General features: G+C 40.1%; 1 protein-coding gene across 5 annotated transcripts in view; it reads left to right on the top strand.

Annotated features, from left to right (window-relative positions):
* Positions 1-25040, top strand: part of fgf1.S (fibroblast growth factor 1 S homeolog) — a 52710-nt gene that overhangs the window by 4556 nt on the left and 23114 nt on the right. For 2 of the 5 annotated variants that reach the window (XM_041588745.1, XM_041588746.1), the window contains one exon: positions 14744-14900. The exons of the other annotated variants lie outside the window; for them this stretch is intronic. The gene's annotated coding sequence lies outside the window, so the exon portion shown is untranslated. The remainder of the gene's footprint in view (positions 1-14743; positions 14901-25040) is intronic. 5 annotated transcript variants of the gene reach the window in all.

Below are 25040 nucleotides of genomic sequence, written 5' to 3'. Positions count from 1 at the left end.
TACTGTATAAATATAAGCTAATTATTTTCATTCAAATGCAACAGTTTTATTCTTGAAATTGTGTTAAATTGCTTCCTTAGGATGGGAGGCGTCTCAATATAATGAGTGAATGTAAATGATTCTTAAAACACAGGTCTCCATGTCGGAGTGCCTTTTTAGCGACATTACCAATTTTTGTTTCATAGTAAGCGACCTAGAAAGTCTCTTAGAAAGTTCACATTTTATTATCTTTGGGCCAGAAATCTTTTTGCAGGCATTGCCTTGAGATGGCATTTAGAGGTGAGAAATCAAAAGGAAATTCACTGGCACACAGGTAATACTAGCAGGGTAAACCCTTGCTATTTTATTCAATGGTTTGCAGCATGCAACGTTTCGGGGGAACCCCCTTTATCAAGCATTTAGAGGTGAGAACAACGGAGGTGAATTTCAGTGGTTTGATGCCCAAATGCTGTTCATAAAATGTTTTGTCTGCATTTAATTGACATTTGCCTCATGTTCTCAAGTTTTCAGTGGACAAGCATTATTGTCGCTGTATTTTGTATAAACATTACTTGCCTTTAAACATTACAGTATTGTGACCTTAGTCTTTAATGGTTCAGTTGCATTTTCATTTACCCTAAGAAGACCCCTTGCACCCCACATATTGATTGTTTACTAGAATGATCCTCCAAAATTACTGTATAATCGACTCTGCTCCCACCCGCTCTGCTTGATTTAAGTTTCGGAGAGGTTGAGCAGGAGCAGTCCACGGCCAGCAGTAAATACTAATTTGGCAGAAAATGCTCCTATGCGCTACACCATTTGCAATGGGAGGGAGTTCCCAGTACTTGCAGCAACTTTGGGTCACATACATGTGAGCAAGCTCCCCGGCTCACTCTTTATGCACATGCGTATGATATACCATGGGTGAGGAGTCCATCCTACATCATACGCATAGTGAGTGAACTGGGGTATTTGCTCATTATGAACATGAACATGATATAGGATCAGAACATTGAGCTTGCAAGGGGCATTTCTTTGTTTAAAAGCATTTCTCTCCCAACCATAGCAAGGCTCTCCACTTTCAGTGGGGGAAGAATTTTGTTGTGTTTGGAGCACTTTAATAACAACCATGTAAAGAAAATTACACCAAATGAAATAGGTAAAAAGCTGCCACAATCATATTATAGTATTGATAAGAAGTATATGTAACTGTAAGATAGTGATATGTCAAAACTACTCACACAGGAGGCACAACATTATCTTCGTCACATTTCCCTATTGTGGGAATGTCAAAGCCACAGGTTTCTGGCCACTGCAGCTTAATTGATCAAATATTATTATTTTTTTGCACCCGTTCTTTGCTGGTATCCGGTGATAAATGATCCCTCTATAGCAAAAATATAAATCAGGGGTTTGGAAAATGATTTCTGTAGCTTCTTCCCATCAAGTAAGAGAAACAGCTCTGGTTTTGCAACATTTACTTCAGCTCGATAATAAGCCTGAAGTATCATCTCTGCTGAGGGTTAAACTGAAACCAGCTTTGTGACCAATTCCTTATCAGCACAGATTGCAGTTGTAATAAATTAGCCCCTGAAGCAGTCTCAGCTATTTTCTTGTGCCAGTTTCACGTGATACTGATTAGAATTTTCATTTTGTCATAGTTTTGCTTCTGGGTCATGGGCATTGCCATTGACAAACGTTCACACTGTTACACCATTTTGCCATTTCTTTATTATTTTGGCTCGGTGGAAATTCATGTCAACTGTGAGCTGCTTTAGTCAAAGGTGTCATCCACAGCCATGCACAGGCATGGATTTAACCAATCTAGAGAGACTTCAGAAGGGGGTTTTATGCCTTTCTCTAGATCAGGGATTCCCAACCATTTTTTTCCTGGGGTACCAAATATGGCCTGTGATTGGCTATTTGTAACCCCTGTATGGACTGACAGCCTACAGAAGGCTCTGTTTGGCAGTAAAAATTGTAGAAAAGTATCTCCAAATTTGCACTCGGTATTGAGTCTTTAATTGGTCAAATATTAATTTGATTATTCTCAAGGCACCTGATTCAAGATTCAAACCACATCCAACAATACAAATTGATCATCTTTAATTCACACATATGCAAAAAACACAAAAATTCATGAAAAAATATAACTATTAAATTTAAAAATTGATCAGTGTTAATAAAGTACATTAGTTCATGTTAGATTGACATGTTAAGACTGTTGATCGGTATTATTAGTAATTCATAATCAATTCATGTGAATTTCATGGATTGTAAATCAGTAGTTTGAACATGATAATTGCTTGATTGAGTTGGTTAGTGAATGTCCCAAGAAAAAACGAAAAAGAGTCCAGCAAAATTTCCAAGTAATCTGTTAAAAGAATTTTCTAAGAGAACGTTAAATTGGTAAGATCCTTTCTTTTGCCACTATGTGGCTAGAATGTGTCAATTGTATCTCCTTACTGCATGAAAGTTGAAACACAGTCAACTTGCAACAAAGTATAGCAGTAATTGCTGTTTGCTGAAAAGGTATCCTATATTTGCTTCGAAAGCCCCCAGTGGATCAAGGGGTGCAACGCTTGTAACTATTTCTAGTAAACAAGCGCAAGGACTGTCGCGGGTATACGTTACCATGTTTTAAGTCCGCAGGACGGAAAGAGAGTGAGATGTGGCGCGTGATGTTCGTGACCTGAGGCGGTCCACAACAGTATCCATACGGCGCGGCTGGTGGTGCCATCCACTGGGTGAATCTTACTGCAGTACTTAAAACGTGGTAACGTATACCTGCGACAGTCCTTGCGCTTGTTTACTAGAAATAGTTACAAGCGTTGCACCCCTTGATCCACTGGGGGCTTTCGAAGCAAATATAGGATACCTTTTCAGCAAACAGCAATTACTGCTATACTTTGTTACAAGTTGACTGTGTTTCAACTTTCATGCAGTAAGGAGATACAATTGACACATTCTAGCCACATAGTGGCAAAAGCAAGGATATTACCAATTTAACGTTCTCTTAGAAAATTCTTTTAACAGATTACTTGGAAATTTTGCTGGACTCTTTTTCGTTTTTTCTTGGGACATTCACTAACCAACTCAATCAAGCAATTAACATGTTCAAACTACTGATTTACAATCCATGAAATTCACAGGAATTGATCATGAATTACTAATAATACCGATCAACAGTCTTAACATCTCAATCTAACATGAACTAATGTACTTTATTAACACTGATCAATTTTTAAATTTAATAGTTATATTTTTTCATAAATTTTTGTGTTTTTTGCATATGTGTGAATTAAAGATGATCAATTTGTATTGTTGGATGTGGTTTGAATCTTGAATCAGGTGCCTTGAGAATAATCAAATTAATATTTGACCAATTATAGACTCAATACCGAGTGCAAATTTGGAGATACTTTTCTACAATTTTTATAGCTTTGAAAACTTTTTATCTCTTGCACCACCTCAATATTTGAGGTTGAGTAAGTCTAATTAATGAATTAGAGAGTGCAGTACCAAATATTATATTTATCTGTTTGGCAGTAAGCATGTTTTTTTTATGCAACTAAAGCTTTCTTTCAAGCGAGGAATTCAAAAATAAGCACCTGCTTTGAGGCCATTGGGAGCAACATTAAAGGGGTTGGAGAGCATCATGTTGCTCAAGAGACTGGTTGGCTATCACTGCTCTAGATCATCTAGCAGTCTCTATTGGACAAAAAGGTTGAACTTCATGAAAAGTATATTTTCAGGGGTCATATACTAAAACTGATTTTTATCTCATAAATAGCGAAAACAAACTTTGACCTAACTCCCATCCACAAATCTGTCTTGTTTACTAATATTTGAGGCCGAAAAAATCAGATTGAAAAAGACCTTGAATTTCTCGAGTTCACGAACAATTTGAATTGTACGGCTTTTTGATTGAAAACAAACATTGAACTCAAATGTATCGAGTGTTCGGGTTAAATCCAGCTTCAAAAACCCCAAAACTTCCAAAATTCTGATTTAAGCCGCTTCGTGGCATAATAAATCTTGAAAAATGTAGGTTTTTTTCTCTAAAAAAAAAAAAATAGAATAAGTCGAGCTTTAATAAACAACCCCCTAAATGTTATGAATTGAAAATTAAGTATTTACATCTTATGATATATCCTGCATGGAAATCGGATCATGCAACGAATATGGTACTTTGGAAACCAATCATTCTCTGTGTCCGTGGAAACGGGAATCTCCAAGAAGAAAGTTGATGACATGAATGTTTAAAGATTGACTCTTAATTCAGTGCAAGGATTTTTCTCAATGTATAGTACAGATATACATAATAATCTATTTTATAATATCCCATTTTTTAATGAATTCCCATGTGTGTTTACATAGTTTCATGATGGAAAAAAAACAGTATTAGTAAGTTTGCCCAAAGAGCCTTTTTTAACAAAGAAAAACGTCGATGCCTAAACGTTTGGGCAAACGTCTAGAGATAGCCAAGCTTTTTTCCGTCACAAAAACCCTTTGAGATAATTAAAGTTCCATGTGCTTGTGTCGAAAAGCTCAAACAACAATATATGGGCCCTTATGTTCATTTATATTTTGAGACATGACATTTCCAGGAGCACCACCTCCATGAGAGGTTGAATTAGACTGTATGTACAGGGTCTCTGCCTAAACCATCTCAGACTACTGAACCAACTATTTAGGTTTTTGATGCCGGCGCCCGTTTTTTGATTCAGGCGAATTTTCGTGGGCGTTTCATGAATTTATTTGCTGACGGCGAATCGCGCAAATTCGCCGCTAATTTGCGCCTGTCGAATAAATTCGCCCATCACTAATGTCCATCAAATTCAGCCTTTTGCTCAAATAATTTTTACCTACGTTCTACTACATCCAGAGGAGAAGAGCAAAAATTAATTGATGTTGCCTTCAATTTGCCTCAAAAATAAGGGAAAAGACACCAAAATCGCAATTGTACTACATATTACTATTATTCTTTACACTGTATTGGCACATACCACAGATTTTTAATAGAGAACATTAATCATTTACTACCCCAGTGGAGCTTGCAGTCTGAAGTACCTTTCAATATAATGGTCAATTTTATCAGACCGCGGTGTGTTAAAAGGGTGGTTCATTAACTTTTTGTATGATGTAGAGAATGATATTCTGAAATAATATGCAATTGATCATGATTTTTTATTATTTGTGGTTTTCCGCATCTAAATTGACACAGCTACTGGGCAGTGGTTTGGATGAGAGACAGGACTATGAATAGGAAAGGGGATGAATAGACAATTAAACAATTAATTAATCTAACTAATTAAAAAGTAACATTGCATTTTTAGCCTCACTAGTTATTTGGCTCCTGAAGTCAGTGACCCCCATTTCAAAGCTGGAAAGCTTCAGAAGAAGGCAAATAATTACAAAATGACCACCAAATGAAAAGTTGCTAAGAATTGAACATTCTAAAACAATCTAAAACTTAAAGGTGAGCAACCTCTTTAATAAACTGAAATACTCACAGGAAACGCACATTGACAAAGGCAGAAAACACAAATCCTTGCAGGTAATGCCCTGGCTGCTGCTGAACGTAGAGCTTGTGTGCTGTGAGGGAGCAGTATTATAATCTAAACCAACACTGTACTACATTAATGTATTAAAATAAACCAAGATCTCTATTCCATAGTAGAATATAATTAAAATTTTAAAAAATTATTCCTTTTTCTCTGTTATAATAAAACAGTAGCTTGTACTTGATTCAAACTAAGATATAATGCTAATCCTTATTGGAAGTAAAACAATCCTATTGGGGTTATTTAATGTTAAAATGATTCTCTAGTAGTGATGGGCAAATCTGTCCCCTTTTCGATTCACCGAAAAATTTGTGAATCGTGACGCCCGCGTCAGTTCAGACGCTTGTGTTGATTTTGACGCCAGCGTTAAAGTCAAACGGTGTCCGAATAATGTTGATGCGTGGCGGATTTGACCAGGCCTGGATTTGTGGAAAGGCCATCTGGGCTCGGGCCTAGGTTGGCAGGATTTTAGGGGGGCGGCATGCTGCCCAACCACTGGAGATGTTTTTTTAAATTTTCCATGCGCCAATCCCCATTGCTCCAGTCCAGATGATGAAAATTTGAACGAATAAAGGGGAGGGAACAGGGGCAACAAATGACAGTGGGCCTAGGGGTCGCCCACTATTTAAATCCGGCCCTGGATTTGACGCGAGCAACTTTTCCGGCATGTGTCCAAATTTTTTTGACGACGGCAAATTTTCACCTGCCGAATTTATTCACCCATCACTATTCTCTAGTAGACGTAACAGGTAGGGCCGTTCCTGCCATGAGGCATAGTGAGCACCTTGCCTCAGGTGGCAGCGAATGGGCAGTTACAAGGGGTGGCAAAAAGCTGCCTACTGTAACTTTAAGAGCCGAATTTACGATTTTTAAACTGGAAATTCGGCTCTGCTAGTACAGAAAGCGTAGTACGCGCTTCTGCGCTAGCGATGCACTCCCTTTTCACCTACTCCAACGCTAAACATTTATATGCCGATCGGGAGTTGGGGGGGCGGCATCAGGGTTGCTGCCTCAGGTGGGCGGCAGCAGCCCACGGATCACCCCTGATAACAGGCCCTACACCTGTACAACTCATCCATATACACTGTTCTGTTCTAGCACATCTAGCCCTGCAAATATCATTCTTCTGCAGTCCTCAAGGTGGCCACATCTTCTGTAGTTTAATCTATCTGGGCACTTAAACAAGCAGTGCTCCATTTCTATTTTATTATACACCTTACTGCTTGCCTGCTATGAATTAGGATCTTATGAATTAAGCTTATGAATTAAGCTCCAGGTGCTTCAAGTAGAATTGGCACACTGTACTATATTCACTGTATATATTTATTACAAAGAACCAATGTTAAAATAAACAGAATTACTTCTCCTTCCTCTGCACAACACGCTGCATTCCTGTATGGAAGGACTGCACCGCCTATAAAATTAAATGCTGCTGCCAGTGAGGAAAATGGCTGACATGCTAATTTTCTTGACCCTTGTTTTTGGCATAGAATCTACCCTGCCACTGGCTTGGAAGGGTGAATCTAATAAAAGATTGATGATTATTCACGATTAGCTTTCATTCTAAGAATGTTTCCAAGTCTGCACAGATATGCATCTGCAACATACAGCAATTCTGTAAACACTTGTTAAACGGAACAGTCCAGTCTAAAAAAGCAGCACCCATTTCCCATGTCTGTCTTGAAGAGGTTAGGAGAAGAAATGACACACCATACATACATCTTCACCTTAATATATCTCTAACACTTTTTGTGCTTTGTGCCTTGAGAGTGCACAAAGCTTCTGTGTTAAATCATGAGAAAAGAAGATATGGGGGAAATACTGGGGGAGTTATATCTTTGGAGGCACAAATCTTCACTGCTAAAGTAAAGGTGCCCTAGGGCGGTGCCAAATAAAAATAATAATACAAATAATGTGTAGCCTTTATGACCTACTTTTTACTAATGAGGATTACATAAGGTATGATGGTTTAATGTATGTATTTGTAAAGTGCTCTTAAGGAGCCGCAGTGCTGTACAGTGCATAAAAGTACAATATATATATATATATATATATATATATATATAAGTATACATGGGGAAGACAAATCACATAATAAATATATACAGAAACATATCAGGACAAATAGCTGAAGTGCTATGTGGTAAGAGACATACGGGGGAATGTAATAAAAGTCGGTAACGGAAAAACTATTCTCAATGCGAAAAGTGATGCCTTTGCTCAAACAAATTTTGCTTTGCAAAAACTGTTTAGCGACCACTTCCGACAGTGGAAGACTGTTTGCGAATTTTATAGTTTGCGTTAAATGCCCAGTAAATGTAATAAAACTTCTTACTGAAAAAGTCATTATGTTTGCTCCAAAAGATTATGGCACCTTCAAGCACTTCTTAAGAGTGCGCAATTACAATTCGCAAATCAATAACAGTTTAGGGAACAATGTTACATTGCGAGATGTGGATTTTTATTCTTATTCGTGAGAATTGTTTTTCTCTTTGCGACTTTTATTACATTCCCCTGCTAGTGGGAAGGAGGTCCCTGCCCCGTAGAGCTTAAAGTCTATGGAAGTGGATGGGAAGCTAACATACAGGCACAAATTGGAGATCAAAAAGTGCACAAGATAAGGCATAGTCAGTAGGCACAGGACTAGGCTAATGTTCTAGTGCTCCAAAAGGTAGACTTTTTTCTTGAAGAGATTGAGAGAGGATTCCTTTACGAAGGAATTCAGGGATGGAATTCCAGAGGTAAGGAGCAGCAAGAAAGAAGGCGAGAGGTGGCAGTGGATGGTGGATTTGGGGCAGATATATCAAGGGTCGAATTTCGAAGTGTAAAAAAAGTATTTTTCACCGAATTTGGCCAACGATTCAAACAATTTTAGAGTACGATCAAACGATTTTACTTCGATGAAGACTTAGAAAAATGGTCTAGAAGGTCACCATAGGCTAACATAGCACTTCGGCAGGTTTAATTTGGCGAAGTATTGAAGTCTAAGTTTTTTTAAAGAGACACTACTTCGATTATCAAATGGTCGAATATCCGTACGATTTTACTTTGAATCGAATTCGAAGTAAATTCGAAGTCGTAGTATCCTATTCGATGGTCGAAGTATCCAAAAAATTACTTCGAATTTCAAATTTTTTTACTTCGAAAATTCCCTCAAATTCACTTCGACCCTTGATAAATCTGCCGGGAGTTTTCCCCCGAAAGCTTGTGTGTGAATTTTCCGCTGGAATAAAATGTGTTAAAGGCAAAGCCTGAGGACGGTGAGTTTCATATCCTGTTATTCAAGATAAGGAACTTGGCTGACTTGGAGGCAGCTTGGGAGTGGATGCCAACAGAAAGAAGTAAGTGGCGTGCTGAAGAAAAATTGTATTTGGACTGCATCCTATGCAATTAGTGTAAAGACTAAAGGAAAGTCAAGTACAGGTACAATGTGTGTTGAATATATCCTTATATATACATCCTGCTGTCTTTTACAATAAAGCACTTTCCAGCTGAACCCAGCCTTTTCCTCTCAGTTGCACTGGGCTCAGTCTTTCCTAATAACTGTCCCACCCAGGGTTTAGTACTAACAGTGACCTTCTCCCTACCTTACAATGTACAGCTCAGTACAGCAGACACTTCATTACACTAAGTGGGTTTTACACACTATTACAGATGTTTTACATAAGCAGAACTTCAGTAAAGTAAAAGGCTAGCGGGCTGTGATAAAAAATATTGGAGAGTTTCCTTTTAATGAAACTAGGAAAGCTGTATGACCTATGGAATGACTTTGAGGAAAATAGCTGTTGCAACTAAATCTTGAGTTACCGTAGAGCTATAGACAGTGATTTAGTGGCAGAAATACAGACCTTTTAGTTACTTCTGGCCTATGTGAGGTTGTTTGGGGGGGGGGGGTCATACATTTGATTGTGAACGTCCTTCTTGTTGCAATTAGTAATAATTTACTCACATATAGCTTATATAGTTTTATCAATATTTGGAAACCAATAAGTCCCATTGTACTATTATTCCTCAAACAACTATATGTGTAGCATTCTTTATGATCTCATTAAAACATTTTCAGTAAAACAAGTTTCAGTATATTCCAGAAAAGTTGCTATGAGGTTTGGGGACCTCCCTTTGACCCACTTGAACTATTTTGTTTACTGTTTATAGTCTGTCTTTAAAGGAGAATTCAATGGGCACCATCTTCATACTGAACTGTTATACCCCTCCCTGGGAACTTCTCTGATCCACAATCACACACAGGGATATGGTTGAAAAGTTTTTTTGTACTACACTGTAACTTTAAATAACATGCAGACATCTGGTTCTTTTCACAGTCTCTCTTAGGTGGGTGCTGTCTATAGTCACACAAATAATCATCCAATGCATACTCAAAAGCTTCAGGATGAGCATTCACAGCACCCCAGAGGTAACATTGCCTGCCTTTGATGGACAGTCCTCACTGAAGGCAAATCTCACAGGGGTCCCATGTTCCAAGGATCTCTCTATCCCTAAGAATAACCACTTGAGTTCCTATGTTGGCGGTCTTGTCACCACAAGGTACTAACCCTCCTGGTCGCCTCATCGGAGCCCCCGGCTGCTCACTAAATAACTCCTGATCCTGTCACTTTCACTCAAGTGTGCAGGCCAAAGAGACTGAACAAAGACTTTCCCTTTTATAAAATAGTAGTGACATCTACTGGCCAATCACTGAATTGCCAGCATAATACTTTTACACAGAAAAAGGAAACCACTTCCCTTCTATAACTCAGGACTCTAGCTAAATTATGCCCAGGGGACCAAAAAACCTAAAGGTTGGCAAAACCTTTACCTTCCTACATTTTCATCCAGTGTTGTCTTGTGCAACACCATAAACATCTGTTATGGATTGAGTATTGTGGTGCATGTGCAAATTGCATCTTCTATGGCAGCACTTAATTTACCATTGTGCTGGGGGAACAAAGCCCGTTAAAAGGACTGTCCTATCAATACAGGGCTTGGTACCCTGTCTCACAGACTAAATATGTACTGTGCAACGGTTGGGTGCTAGTGTTCAGTGAATGATGATTTAATAACATCCATTTTTCAGACCTCAGAGAGCCAGGGCCCTTTTGCCAACTCAAAATTTAAGGCAGCATGCAGTTCTAAAATGAAAACACAAGATGGCACTGTCTAAACATTATTATGTCTCCTGGCAAAAGAATGGTACTGTGTTAGACATTCAAAATGTTACTTGGATTCAGTTTTGAAATAACAAAAATGAAAAAGTGAAAAGTAATTAAGAGGATAACTTATTAGCTTGATAAAATAATAATTGTATAAGGATATGAGGTTTCAGCATCATTGTCTTCAGTTTGAAAAGCTATTTACTGTATGTTTATATTTATTTCTCAAATTGCTTTACTCCATAAATTACACCAACCATTCGGCTAATGCTTGGGGCCTTTTTCAAGGATGAACCTTAAAAAAGGCTGCAAGCAACAGCTGAAATGTACAAGTCCAAAATCTCCTTTTCTCTAGTCTCTGTCAGTGCAGATGCTAGGATCACATTCAAAACTGTCCCCTTGAATGGTGGGTCTCATCAGATCATGGCTTAACAGCTGCATGTAGGATGGTCTGAACGCTACCCTGCCCTGGTAAATCAGGTGTGGTTTGCATGACAGAGAGGCTAGTTCTGAGACATGCTTAATGGATATTATGGTTAATAAGAAACACATTTTCAGAGTGAGGAATTTGAGCTCACAGGAGGCTAGTGGTTCAAAGGGCGGCTTCTATAAAACTGACAATAATAAGTTGAGGTCCCAGGAGGTTGTTGGATCCTTAACTTTTGTCCTGTACTGTTGACTCAATAAAAAAACTGTATGACATTGGGTACCAAGGTCCATTGGTGTTATAATTGCACAGAAAGCGCTGAAGTCTGTCTCTGTAGGGTGGCCAAGGCTAGCCCTTGGTGGAACCCCTCAGTTAGGAAATCCAGAATAATCCACTGATTTGCATCTAATAAATCGCATGGAAACATAATTTCTAGAGATGCAAGAATTGCCATACCGGAGGTGATGCATTTTGCATAGACAATCTTACTTGCATGATCTACCAAGAGAGACACTTATTTGCAACATGAGCTTTACATATACAGATATGGGATCTATTATCCAGAATGCATGGAACCTCGGTTTTTCTGGATAAGGGTTTTTTCTATAATTTGTTTCACTATACCATAAAGCTAATAAAAAATATAAATATGAAATAAACCCAGACATAAACATGGATTTATAAACACTTATCTAGCTTATCATGGCCCAGATTCCAATTTTAGCTTAGCTGGCATGAGCATCAGTTACAGTAGACTCTCTCTGTCAGTTGGGCCCTCACAATGTTTTGTGGTATTTAGGACGACAGGGGTTTTTAAATATGAAACAGGTTTTTTCGCAACACAGGGGTAGTTAGAACTTGATCAGCAGAGGTAGATGGGTTCTATGGCATACCAGATATTAGTATTGATGTTTGGTGGCTGAATAAAAGGGGATATTCCCCGACTGCATTAATCAGTGTGTGTGCGGATCCGTTTCTTATACACATTGGATACCAGATATTGGGCCAGGTCCCCTCCAGTGGAAATCTCAGGGAGTGGATTCTAGTCTTTCCAAACTATGGTCCTTTCAGCTTAAGGATACTTATATCTTGGGAGAGCTACCTACAGCAATTAATCCTAAATTCAAGTTTAGTGCTTTTCTTTCTAGCTAAATCACCTAACTTAAACTTGTAGACAAAACTGTGGCAGTGTTAGTCCTATTGCTGTCTAGTTACCTTCTAGTTCATGTTTACTGCCTTTACTAAAGGGGTTGCCCCTTAAGGGCACTCTTCTTACTGGGGTCTTGAAGTCCCAGGCTCATCAGCAAACATGCAGCTTGGTCAAAGGGTAGAGGCCAAAGAGACCTTGATTCACAGTTACTATATTAAAGCTTCATGGGATATGGTCATAACTTCCTGGACCAATGGGGGGATAAGTATCCCACCCATGTAACTAGGATACTAGTTATTTGGACTAGATAGTCTAGTAGGCGATGGACAAAGCAAAAGGAAAATTCAACGATACGAGTTCCTAGAAAGTACAAGGACTGTTTTATTATTACATAGAAAAAGTTAATAATTTAAAAAAATATTTGGTAAAAATGGTCTTCTAGTAATTTGGAGCTTTCTGGATAAGAGATTTTGTCCCGTATATCTAAATATATATATATAACTTTATGTACATATATACTTTATATACATATCTTTAGGAATGGACAAAGCAAAAGGAAAATTCAACCCAACAGCAAGGTGTCTTAGTTGTTTTTTGGAGCTTCTATAGGACTATGAGGTAAAGCCCTAATCTATGGGAATCAGCATTACCTTGTAAAGTCTCTGCAACTTAACCAGGACTATGCACATCTAACTCAATGGGAGAAAACTCCAAGAGATACTTTGGTGAAATTATATTAGGGTGGTCAGAATCCAATGCATATTTTGTGGTAGCAGTATATAGTTAATTTGAGAAAGGTCAAGTGATAGTAACATACATAGTAACATAATAAATTAGGTTGAAAAAAGACACACTTCCATCAAGTTCAACCTTTTAAAGGAGAACTAAAGCTTAACTAAAGAAGTAGCTAGAAATGTTATACATTATGTTTTGGGTTTCTGTACCAGCCCAAGGAAATTTCAGCCCTTTAGCAGTAAAGATCTGTGTCTCCAAAGATGCCCCAGTAGCTCCCCATCTTCTTTTCTGCTGATTCACTGCACATGCTCTGTGCTTCTGTCATTTACTGAGCTTAGGGACCCACTCACAATATACAGTACACATAGAATAGAAATGTTGCAATTAGTGATGGATGAATTTGTCCTGTTTCGCCGAAAAAATTTGTGAAATTTCCACCAAATTCGTGAAGCAGCAAAAAATTTGAGAAACGCAATTTTTGACGTCGGCGTCAAATCGTGTGCATCAAAATCACCACCGGCAACAATTCCGACATGCATTAAAGTCAATGGCGTGAGTTTAAAAACAACTCACGAAGGCAAATTCACGAAATTTATTCGCAGGCGGTGAAACGTGGAGATTCGCGCCTGCCAAATAAATTCCCCCATCACTAGTCACAATATAAGGCTGATTAGACACTTTCCAAGATGGTGACGCACTGTGACAAGTTCTGAATCATTGCTGAAATTTTAGGCTGGTGCAATACGTTCAGTATATAAAATAATGAGTTTTTAGCCGCATTCATTTTAAGGGTTTTGTTCTCCTTTTAATCTATATACTGTATAACCTGGCTAAATCCTAGTTGATCCAGAGGAAGGCAAAACAATTTGAGCCCTCTCCAATTTACTTTAGAGGGGGATTCTAAAAGAGTGAAGATTAAATTGAACAGAGAGTGACTACCATCATGTCTGCACAGAAACAGCTGTCATTATTCAACAGTAGCTGAAATAAAGTTTCAAAATACGAGTATTCTTGAAACAACTTTGTGAGTTGGAAAGAGCCAGGCGTATTGGTGCATACATTTGATATCTAAAGCAAAAAAATAGAATTAATAGTGCATTAATCCCCCCACACACACCTTAAGCCAACTTCAGCCTTACTTTATAGAACGGCCTCTTCGTCAAGAAGCCACAACCCCTCCACTGAATGTACGTACCTAACCAACAACTAATTTCATTTAGTTAGTCCTGCCTGATACCTGTTGGTGCAGTTCTGCATTAATACATGTGTGGCCGCCAAGTGTTTATCCTACAAATGAAACAGTTTCTCAGGTTGAAAAAAAATCCTCAATCGGAGAAAGTGCAATGGAAGAATTCCAATGGCAGGAAGTGGAATATAATATAGTTCTGTCCAACTGTTGATACAGAGCCTCAGATTTTACATGTGCCAGAGTAGGATAATGGCAGCTTGAATGACATATTATTCCTCTGTCTACTTCCTTTTTTTTATTTGCTTTTGTTCTAAATGGAAAGGGAAAACCACAGAACAGATTCCAGCAGAAAGGAATCTACTATTTTCACTGAATCTGAACTTTTTGTGAAGAAAAGAAGCAATGTTAGCACTAACAAAAGAATTCTTTCTCAAGGTTTCCTGAGCTAAAGCCTTTTAGATACCATGTCAAAGGAAAGAGAAAATCGCCATTTATTTTTCTAATCATGCTTTTGTACCACATTTATTTATTTTTTTTGAACAGGAAGTGTCCAGAAGTACAGAAAGAAGGTATCTTGTCCTTTGAGAGAGATGGGTTACAAGTAAAGAATATTCTTCAACAGGCCTGAAACAACTTGTAACAATGCACTTCATATACAGTGGTTCACTATCTGGGCTGGAATAAAAGCCTACAGTACAAGGTAGACTTCTTAATATTTGGGGGCAGTTTATCAGGAGTTGAAGTGGGTGATACTTAGGCTATATGTTTTCCATTTAGTAAAGGTGTCCTGATTGTCGGGAAGTATTTTTATAAATTGACACATATATCATTGTCTGAGTAGGTCAAACACATTTCTCAATGGAGTGATAGTGCTCAGAATGGTGTCCTAATCCTTAAAGCAGAAGGAAAGGCTAAAATTAAGTAAGCTTTATCAGAAAGGTCTATATAAATACACCAGTAAACTGTTTGAAGTAAGAGTCCCCTGTCAAAAGAAACAAAACATTTCTTTTCTTCTATTGTGTACATATTGGCTTCTGTATCAGACTTCCTGTTTTCAGTGTAAACCTCCAAAGCTAGGGCTTGAGCATGCTCAGTTTGCTCCTTCCTTCTCTCTCCCTCATTTTCTCTCCTCCCTTCCTCCCCCTGCTGTAATCTGAGCTCAGAGCTATGAGCCAGCAAGGTAGGAAGAGATGTCACACCAAGCTAATATGGCAGCTGCTATCCTAAACAAACAGAGAGAGCTTCTAGAGCTGTTTACACAGAATAAATATAGCGTTCTAGCTTGGACCATTGTGGTTAATATATTGGCAATAAACTGCCTTGGTAGCTTTCCTTCTTCTTTAAAGGGCATGTAAAGGCAACAAAAATAAAATCCAATTTTTACTTTGTTTAATGAAAAAGAAACCTATCTCCAATATTCTTTAATTAAAAAATGTGTACAGTTTTTATAAGAAACCTGACTGTATGCAGTGAAATTCTCCCTTCATTTACTGCTGTGGATAGAAATTGTCAGATGGTCCCTAACTGCTGAGCAGGGAATCAATCATACTTATGAACAGCAGGGGGAGCCCCCACCTTACTTCCCAGCCATGCAGAACTCAAGCAGCTTTGTTTATGACGATCCCTAAGCAGCCCAGACCACACTGAGCATGTGCACAGTCTTAAGGTGGCCATACACGGAGAGATCCGCTCATTTGGCGATGTTGCCAAACGAGCGGATCTCTCCCCCCTATATGCCCACCTTGAGGTGGGCAAGATCGCGTTGATCCGATCGTGGGTCCTAGGGCCCAACGATCGGATCCTAACGAATAGTAATGGGCGGTCGGATCGCGGGACCGCATCAACGAATAGATGCGGCTGCGATTTTTCGTCCCATCCAATCGAGATCTGGCCTACTTTCACCAGGCCATCAGGGGGCCCCATACACTGGCCAATAAGCTGCCGACAAGGTCTGTCGGCAGCTTTTATTGGCCTGTGTATGGCCTCCTTTAGTCTTGCAAAGATGTTTAACAAAGTTACAAGATGATGACCCCCTGTGGCCAAATTTGAAAGCATAAATTATTTGTTTGATTAGGCTTGTGGTGCAGTAAGTTCATGTTTATATTTAGTATATAAAATACAGCATTTCTAGCCTTATTCTATTTTAGACTTTACATGCCCTTTAATGAAATTAGTGTTATCCTCGACTGACTTTGGGTAAAGTGCAGGGACCGCAACTACACTATACTAATACTAAAAACTGTGCCTATGCCATTTTCTACCTTGAGTTCCTAATTTCAGAAATGATAACAGATTGTTAATATGCAAAGACATGTTTTATTTAGCAAACATCATAGTTAGCAACTTAGCATTAATCCTCAAGCAGAATTCAATATGAGCTTTATCTTGCAGTCACGTCAGGAGACCTGTGGTCTTTGCAAAGCATATTCATTATAAGTTAAAAAAAAAAAAAACTAAACAGTAAAATCTTGTCCTTAGACCCACTTTAATGTGTTTACCAGCAACAGCAAAAACCCAGGATGACATTAATACAATCTGTTTGGTTTGCTTAGCCAACGGTGGGCAGCGCTGAGGATGTGGTTTATCCTCCCACCGACTCTGTGTTTCCTGCAAGAGCTTCTATCACTGATGCGCAGTTGTCCACTTCATCTGCAGGGGGTGGAGGTGAGGGGTGGGCTGGTTTAACAATTAGATTCAGGAAAAAATTGTAATCTTGAAATTTGCTTTCTTATTAATGGAAAACAAGTTAAAAAAACATTCTCTGTGTGAAAGATTACTTTGTAGCGGTTATAAGTATTTATTTTAACATTTCCGTTCTGTTGTGTAACATAGGCTCATTGAGATTCATGTGATTCTTTTGCTGGGGACAGTTTTACTTCCCCCACAAGCTGCAGATAACAGCGTCATATAACGGCGTCCCTTTACTAAAGTGCAATAGAATGTGACAATGACTTCTACCAAAAATAATGCCAAGAAAATATAGTTTAGAGTTACGGCACATTCAGTGGCGTAACTAGATGTTGCTGGGCCCCACAGCAAATTAATTTTAGGGCCCCCAACATATCCAGTGTTTGTCCTGTTTTACCAATATATGTTCAAATTGCTCATCAATGAGAACCTCATGGGGCCCCCTGTACCTCCTGGGCCCCGCTGCAGTCGCAGGGTCTGCTTCCTCTGTAGTTACGCCCCTGGGCACATTAGTTGCTGCATGTCCCCCGGGGTGTGCTCCACCTCCTCCAGCCCATAGCCCCTGCTCCAGCCATCATTCCTTGCTGCACTCTAGCTCTCATTTTTGCCCCTCTCCATGGCAATGGGCCCCTTTGGGCCTAAATAGGCCTAATACAATTTGATAAAAATTTTCTGAAACTGAAATCCAGAGACACCAATAATAGTCCAGCAAGCGAATTTCTGTTTTGTCCAAGTCTACTTCATGACCACTGCCCTTGATCATATCTCCATATGGCATTAGAAAACCAGAGACGACATTTAATATGGCAGTGTAGCCAATGCCAATGTTGAACATGACCCACTAACTTCTTTTCCCTAAATTCAATGTAAAAACTTCTATATGTATAAGCATAATGCATACTTAAAGGGGCAGATTTATTAAGGGTAGAATTGAAAATTCTAATTATTTTGATGGTCAAAAAGTTCAAAACTCTCAAATTCGAATTGTGAATTTCGAGATTTATCATACTCTGGCCCTTTATCAACTCAAATTTGACTATTCGTCACCTAAAACCTGCCGAGTTCATGTATAAGTCAGTGGGCGACGTCCAGGAACCAATTTGGACATGTTAATAGCCTTCCTGACATTCAAAATTAGTTTAGTCTAATTCGATTCGAGTTTTCGACTAGGTAAAATTCATCTGAGTTTTAGATACAGTATTTTTTTTTTTTAAATAGCCCCCCAGTCGAATTTCGAGTGTATTCGAATTTAAGAGAGTTTTAAAAAACTCACATGAATTCGAAATTCGACATTTAATAAATGTGCTTGGGGCCTATATTTTAATGGTTTTTATCCTTTAAATTCAGGAATAGTTTAAAAACTGGCACTCGATGCTACTAGCAGAATACAGTGTATATTAGTGGCAGCTTGTAGGGGGCAAGACAATCTTGCTGTAGGCTAGAGTGCAGGTATGGGACCCGTTTCTGGAAACCCATTTTCCAGAAAGCTCCAATTTACAAAAATGCCAAATCCCACAGACTTCATTTTATTCAAATGATTCAAATTTTTAAAATGATTTCCTTCTCTATAATAATAAAACAGTACCTTGTACTTGATCGCAACTATTTATATTTATATTTAATGGAGGCAAAACAATCCGAATGGGTTGATGATGGCACGTTCAATGGAATGTTAGGAATGTGCCTCGATTTTTATGCTGAGTTAGAGTACTATCCCGGAAATAGAGAATCACTCCCAATATAGATGGCAAACCTAAAGGTTATAACAAAATGTGAGCCCAATAAGTACATATATACTGGATATTAGTGATGTGCAGGTCGGGAAAACTCCAAACCGCACCCGACCCTATCCCTCCCTCAGCCTGCGCCCAACTTCCGGGTTCCTTTTATAGACCAGCACCCGCCCCGTCGATGACGTCACAAAAAGGAGCGTGGCAAGCAGGCGCGCATTAATAAAATGGAAGTTGGAAGCCGGCAGTGCAAGGTGAGGGCGGGGAGAGCAGGAAGAAGAGCTCAATGGGGAACCGCCCGCCACCTTGCACTGTTGGCTTCCGACTTCCGTTTCTAAAGACATTCGCCTGCTCTCTCTGCCGTTTTGTAATGTCATCGCAGGGCGGGTCAGGCGCAGGTCTAAAGAAGGAACCCAGAAGGAGGGTGCTGGCTGAAGGAGGGCGGGTTAGGGCCGGGTGTGGGTCGGATCCCTCAGCCCGCGCCAGACTTCCAGGTTCCTTTTATAAAAACGGAAGCCGCCAGTACAAGGTGGTGGGAGGGTCCCGCAGGTCTCGGGCCGGACGCACATAACTTCTGGATTTGTATCTTGCCTATAGTAGCACATTGTTTGTTATATGTTGTACTCAATGCGGATATTTGGTGGATATTTGTTTGTGTAATAAAGAAAAATCCTTTTTACCGTTACCTGGAGTCCTGTGGAGTGCGTGCCAAAGTGTTGATTTGTACTCAATGCTGTACCAATCATTTAGGTGCTCAAGGTTCACAGTAACAATTGAGTAGGGTTGACACGTGCGGAAGAGAACAAAAATTCCAGTGTAAACATACTCATTTCACCCAGAGTCAGAACTAGGTGTAGCAGGCAGAAGTGATACTTACCCAGCACCCCAGCTATTGCGCCCTACGATTGTGACTCCTTAGGCGACTCCTGGTACCTGATTGTACTAAACAGTGAAGAACACTGGAATCTATGTAGTTGTCATTCATTTCTGACATTCCTGGTTATCATGGAGATGCCAATGTGGATCTGAAGTGTCTCTGACACAATTAAAATAGAATAGCTAGATGGGATTATGAACATATTCCCTGTGTCCCTATCTGTCCCTCTAGCTCAGGGTAATTGCATTAATACTAACAGTTTTGTCTACTCATAGAAAAATCTATATCTGCTTTTTTCCCACTTCCAAATTACGAGGAAGCCTCCTTCTAAAAATACATTTTACGTGTGTACAGAGAAGTCAAACTAAAATTATGAAAAAAACTATAAAAATGGCGAAGTAGAGGGACAAGACTCCACAAATTGCTTGGTAATTGCACCCCTTCAGCTAAACTCCTCTCCTTGCTTCTGAATGTTTGTTGCTTCAAGTATCACGTAGTACTAATACATCAAAATATAGCCATGGAACCTGTAATTAAAGCCATTATATGTTATTTCTGGGTTGACTGTTCTCTTTCCTCCTCAAACCATTATATCCTTGCCAGACACATAATACCACCTTATACATGGGCCCCATGTACAAAATTACTAAGCGTTGGGCTACAAATTTTGAGGAAAAAAAAAAACAACAAGAGTTTGCTCCTGAGATACAAAGTTTAATTGGAAAAAGGGCCTCACAGCTCATTTCTTGTGGTTTTGTAGTGAGCTGGAAATGAAGCATATGATCTATAAATACTAAAGTACAGTTAAAAACAGACTAAAACCAAAAACATGATGACACAATATGGGGTAATTACATGGTTTAAAATGGACCAGAAAATTATTTACTCTACCGTAAGGTACAAATCCCCTCACAGTCCTAAAATCTTACTCTAAATAAAAGACATTTTACTACATGTGTTACTTTCCCCATTTGCAAAAGGGGCAGGTCAAAAGAATATGGTGCAGACTGGAGTTTGGCTTAGAGAGGTTGAGTGTTTTGCATCTGACTTTGGATTCCATGATAACATAAAGTAGCAGTTTAAATGATTTAGCCAGCTCTGTGCTACTACAAACAAGTCATTTATAGGCCTTCCAGTGACATGGGGAGAGCAGATGGTGCAACTGCACCCAGACCTGTTGTCACGATCGGCACCCTAAATCCAGAACAAGTTCTAGGCTCCCTGGTCTCGACTCTGCTTCCACCTGTAGCAACCGCCTTTCACTTCGGGAGGAGCCCTCTGCTAATTGGATGACACCAGGTCTTAATAAGAGAGGAGCTGAGCAAGAGTTCTGGTCAAGCAAAAGGTCACGACTGTTTACCAAAGATTTAGGACGTAAGGCAACACAACTCAGAAGCATCAACCAGAATATCGTGGTCAGACAGGCCGAGTCAGTACAGGCAGAGTTCAATATGGTCAGACATGCAAGAATCAGGATTGGAGAGTTTGGAATAGTCAGGCAGGCAGGTAAAGGTCAAAACCAGGATACACAATAGGATTCACGTAGAATAAGTTGCCTGTTGTTAGACCTAACAACAGGCAACTAATACAAATCCGAAATCTCTTTAAATAATTTTGAATTTCACGCCAAAAAGCACAATGATGTCATCACTCTGCCGTGTAAATGGCAGAAGTGCGCACCGCACGCGCCATAGAGGAACCCGGCATTGAAGATCCCTGAGTCGGGCATCCCCGCAGGCCACTAGTACTCCTGGGTAAGAGTTTATTATTACACCTGTCTCCACATAGAAAGCAATGGCACAATCCACCCTAAAGAGAATGGAAGGTATGATACTCTCTCCCACTGTTGCGTCCTATAAACTTGCCTCTTCTGCCTCCCCCTAGTTCTGGCCACGCACAGGTGTGGAATGAAAGACAATGGAGTCATTGGCTTTAGGTGCATCTAGTACACACTAGAGGGTTCTTTAAAGGGATTTGTCGTGTGCATGGAGTAATTATTTTATCACACAATGTTTATATCTAATTATATGTTAAATGTCAAATGCGAAACGCTAGCAGAGTCTCTTTTAAAGTATTCATCTTTAAACCTTATTTATGTTTAAGCAGGAGCTCGGACAAATGTTTAACCTGAATGGGAAGATAAACAAATGGTTTACAATATCCTGTATATAGCAGATACTACTGTTTTTACATGTTTCAATTACAACTAATACATCATTGTACTGAGAAGACTTACAGAGGAATTCTAGGCAGGTTGACAAAATGAATAAAAATGGAAAGCCTGGAATGCAGTTTGTGTCACTTTTTATTTGCAGGCCTATGAATTGAGGTGAATTCACTATATTCTAAGACATAAACGTGCAGGAACACTGACAGCAAAGTGGAAATGATGTATTTCTAACTAAAAGATTGTGACATATTAAGTGATGTAACACCAGAGAATGAGGAATCTGGATTTATTCCAAGACACTGGGCACTGCATGGTATTTAGATCAGAAGCTGGTGCTTTCAGGTTAGTGTTGCAATGAATGGGAAGGGGAAGCAGTGGTTTCAGGCTAGCATTGATAATGCTCGGTGTAGCTTAACACTACAGGAAGCTACAGAAATTATTTCTGCTTGAATGAAGTTTAAACCATGCAACTGCTTTTTTTCCTGTTAAAAATGAGCCTTAAAGGAGAACTAAAGTGCAACTAAAAAAGTAGGCTAGAAATGTTGTACATTATGTTTTGGGCTTCTGTACCAGCCCAAGGCAACCACAGCCCTTTCATAGGGATGTTCTGTGCCTCTAAAGATGCCCCAGTAGCTCTCCATCTTCTTTTCTGCTGATTCACTGCACATGCTCTGTGCTGCTGTCACTTACTGAGCTTAGGGACCCACTCACAATATACAGTACACATAGAATCTAAATGTCACAATATAAGGCTGATTATTATTTATTATTATTAACATGTATTTATATAGCGGCAACATATTGCGTAGCGCTGTAAAGTAAATGTGATTATACAACTAAATCACATGAAATATATACTTAGAACATATGGAGTTACATACATCACAATCAATACCGGTACAAAAGTTGAGGAAGGCCCTATGCAGAAAAAGCTTACACTCTAAAGGGAAGGGAGTAATACACAAGTTGTGGGAGTGGGCAAGATCGAATTAAGTGGGTGAGAAATGTGGTATTGTATGTGGTGTTGCGTTTGGTAGCTAAGCAGAGTGAGGGTAGGCTTCTCGAAAGAAGTGCGTTTTAAGAGATTTCTTGAAAGCAGAAAGGTTGGGAGAAAGTCGGACAGACCGTGGGAGAGCGTTCCAGAGGAGGGGTACAGCCCTTGCAAAGTCTTGAATGCGAGCATGTGAGGAGGTAATGAGAGGAGAGTTGAGTAGCAGGTCAGTAGAGGAGCGTAGTAAGCGGTTGGGTATATAGAGATGAGTTCAGAGATGTAGGGTGGGGCAGAGTTATGAAGTGCTTTGAATGTCAGGGTCATTAATTTGAATTTAATTCTGAGAGGTAGTGAGAGAGTTACAGTAGTCTAGACGTGATATGAAGAGAGAGTGAATAAGAATTTTGGCAGCATCTTGGGTGATAAATGATCGTATTTTGGATATGTTCCTTAGGTGGAAGTGGCATGATATAGTAAGTGACTGGATATGAGGAGTGAATGACAGGGCAGAATCTAGGATAACCCCAAGGCACCTGGCCTGGGGAGAGGGGGGATAGTGGAATTGTTAACTATAATGGATACTTCCGGGATGTTACTGGTGTTAGTTGGAGGAAAGAGAACCATTTCTGTTTTAGAGAGGTTTCATTTAAGGAAGCGTTGCAACATCCAGGTAGAGATATCGGACAGGCAGGAGGAGACGCGAGTTAGGAGTTCTGGGTTGAGATCAGGAGATGAGAGATAGATAGAGTATCGTCAGCATAGAGGTGGTAGTGGAAACCATACGAGTTGATTAATTTGCAGAGGGAGGAAGTATAGAGGGAGAATAATAAGGGTCTCAGGACAGAGCCCCAACAGAAAGAGGTAGGGGAGAAGATGCTACTCCATTGTAGGAGACACTGAAGGAACGATTGGTGATGTAAGAAGAGAACCAGTACAGGGCTGTGTCACGAAGGCCAAGCGAATGGAGGGACTGGAGGAGGAGAGGGTGATCTACAGTGTCAAATGCAGCTGAGAGATCAAGCAGTATTAGTAGTGAGAAATGATTGTTGGCTTTAGCGGTTAAAAGGTCATTAGTTAGTCGGGTCAGGGCAGTTTCAGTGGAGTGTTGTGGCCTAAAACCAGATTGTAGGGGGTCCAACAGGTTATTGTCAGAGAGGAATGAGGTTAGTCGGTTGTAGACTAGGCGCTCAAGTAGTTTAGAGATGAAAGGTAGCAGAGAGATAGGTCGGAGGTTGTCAAGATTGGAGGGCTTTTTCAGAATGGGGGTGACAAGAGCATGTTTTAGTTGAGAAGGAAACAGTCCAGTTGAGAGCGAGAGATTATATAGGTGAGTTAAGGCTTTGATTAGAGAAGGATTGATATTCCGTTGAAGTTTTGAGGGAATTGGATCAAGCGGTCAGGTGGTAAGGTGAGAAGAGGCCAAAAGCTTTGAGACTTCATCAGTGACAGGGGTGAAGGAGCACAGGAGAGACTGGGGAGTGTGGAGGGAGGGTGGTGGAAGTCTAGGGCCCAACAATCGGATCCTTACAAATTGTAACGGGCGGTCAGATCGCGGGACTGCATCACCGAACGGATGCGGCTGTTATCCGACGGCAGTTTTAGTCCCATCCGATCGAGATCTGGCTGACTTTCGGCCAGATCTCGATCAGGGAAGCCCGTCGGGGGGCCCATACACGGACCAATAAGCTGCCGACACGGTCTGTCGGCAGCTTTTATTGGCCCGTGTATGGCCAGCTTTAGGTGTAGGCCCCCATAGGACAGGGCAGCAGGTGAGGGAGTGTTGGTAGGAGAAAGACAGGTTTCAGTAAGTGCGAGTAGGTTAAAGGAATTTGCAATGAAATGGTTGTGTATAGCGGTGAGTTTGTTGCAAACAGATCTGGCATTCCAGAGAGCACAGGAAAGATTAACTGGGTTTTTGAGTATAAGAATAAGAGTTCTGTACTGTTGGAATTTTCACCGAAGAGAAGGAGCTTGTGGCCGTGATATAACTGGGATGGGGTAAGGGCCAGGGTTTGGGGAAATGTCCCCGGATGCCAGCAATAGAAAGGAAAGATAGCCTAAGTGAGAGCGGGATTTGTAAGTTCTTAGTTTGTATGAAAAAGAGGAGTTTTGTCGAATAGCTAAACAGAGTACTTATATATAAACTTCATGTGTGGAGAGGGAAGGAGAGGAAAGTAGAGAGGCTGAGATTTGTATAGAACTGGGATTTGATGGGGAAGGTAGTGAAAAATGTTTTATGAAGCACAGAAGCGGGACGGGCCCTGGTGCGTGACGCACAGCCGGGCCCCGGCCCCTCCGAACGGCCGCATTTGGCCGCATTTGTCAGCGGCGCGCGGTCTGCCAGGGGGCCCTGAGGGGGTGCGGGCCCTGGTCCACTCGCACCC

The sequence above is a fragment of the Xenopus laevis genome, chromosome 3S (genome assembly GCF_017654675.1).
Source record: "Xenopus laevis strain J_2021 chromosome 3S, Xenopus_laevis_v10.1, whole genome shotgun sequence".
Classification (NCBI taxonomy): Eukaryota; Metazoa; Chordata; class Amphibia; order Anura; family Pipidae; genus Xenopus; species Xenopus laevis.
This window is presented reverse-complemented; position numbering and strand designations above follow the sequence as displayed.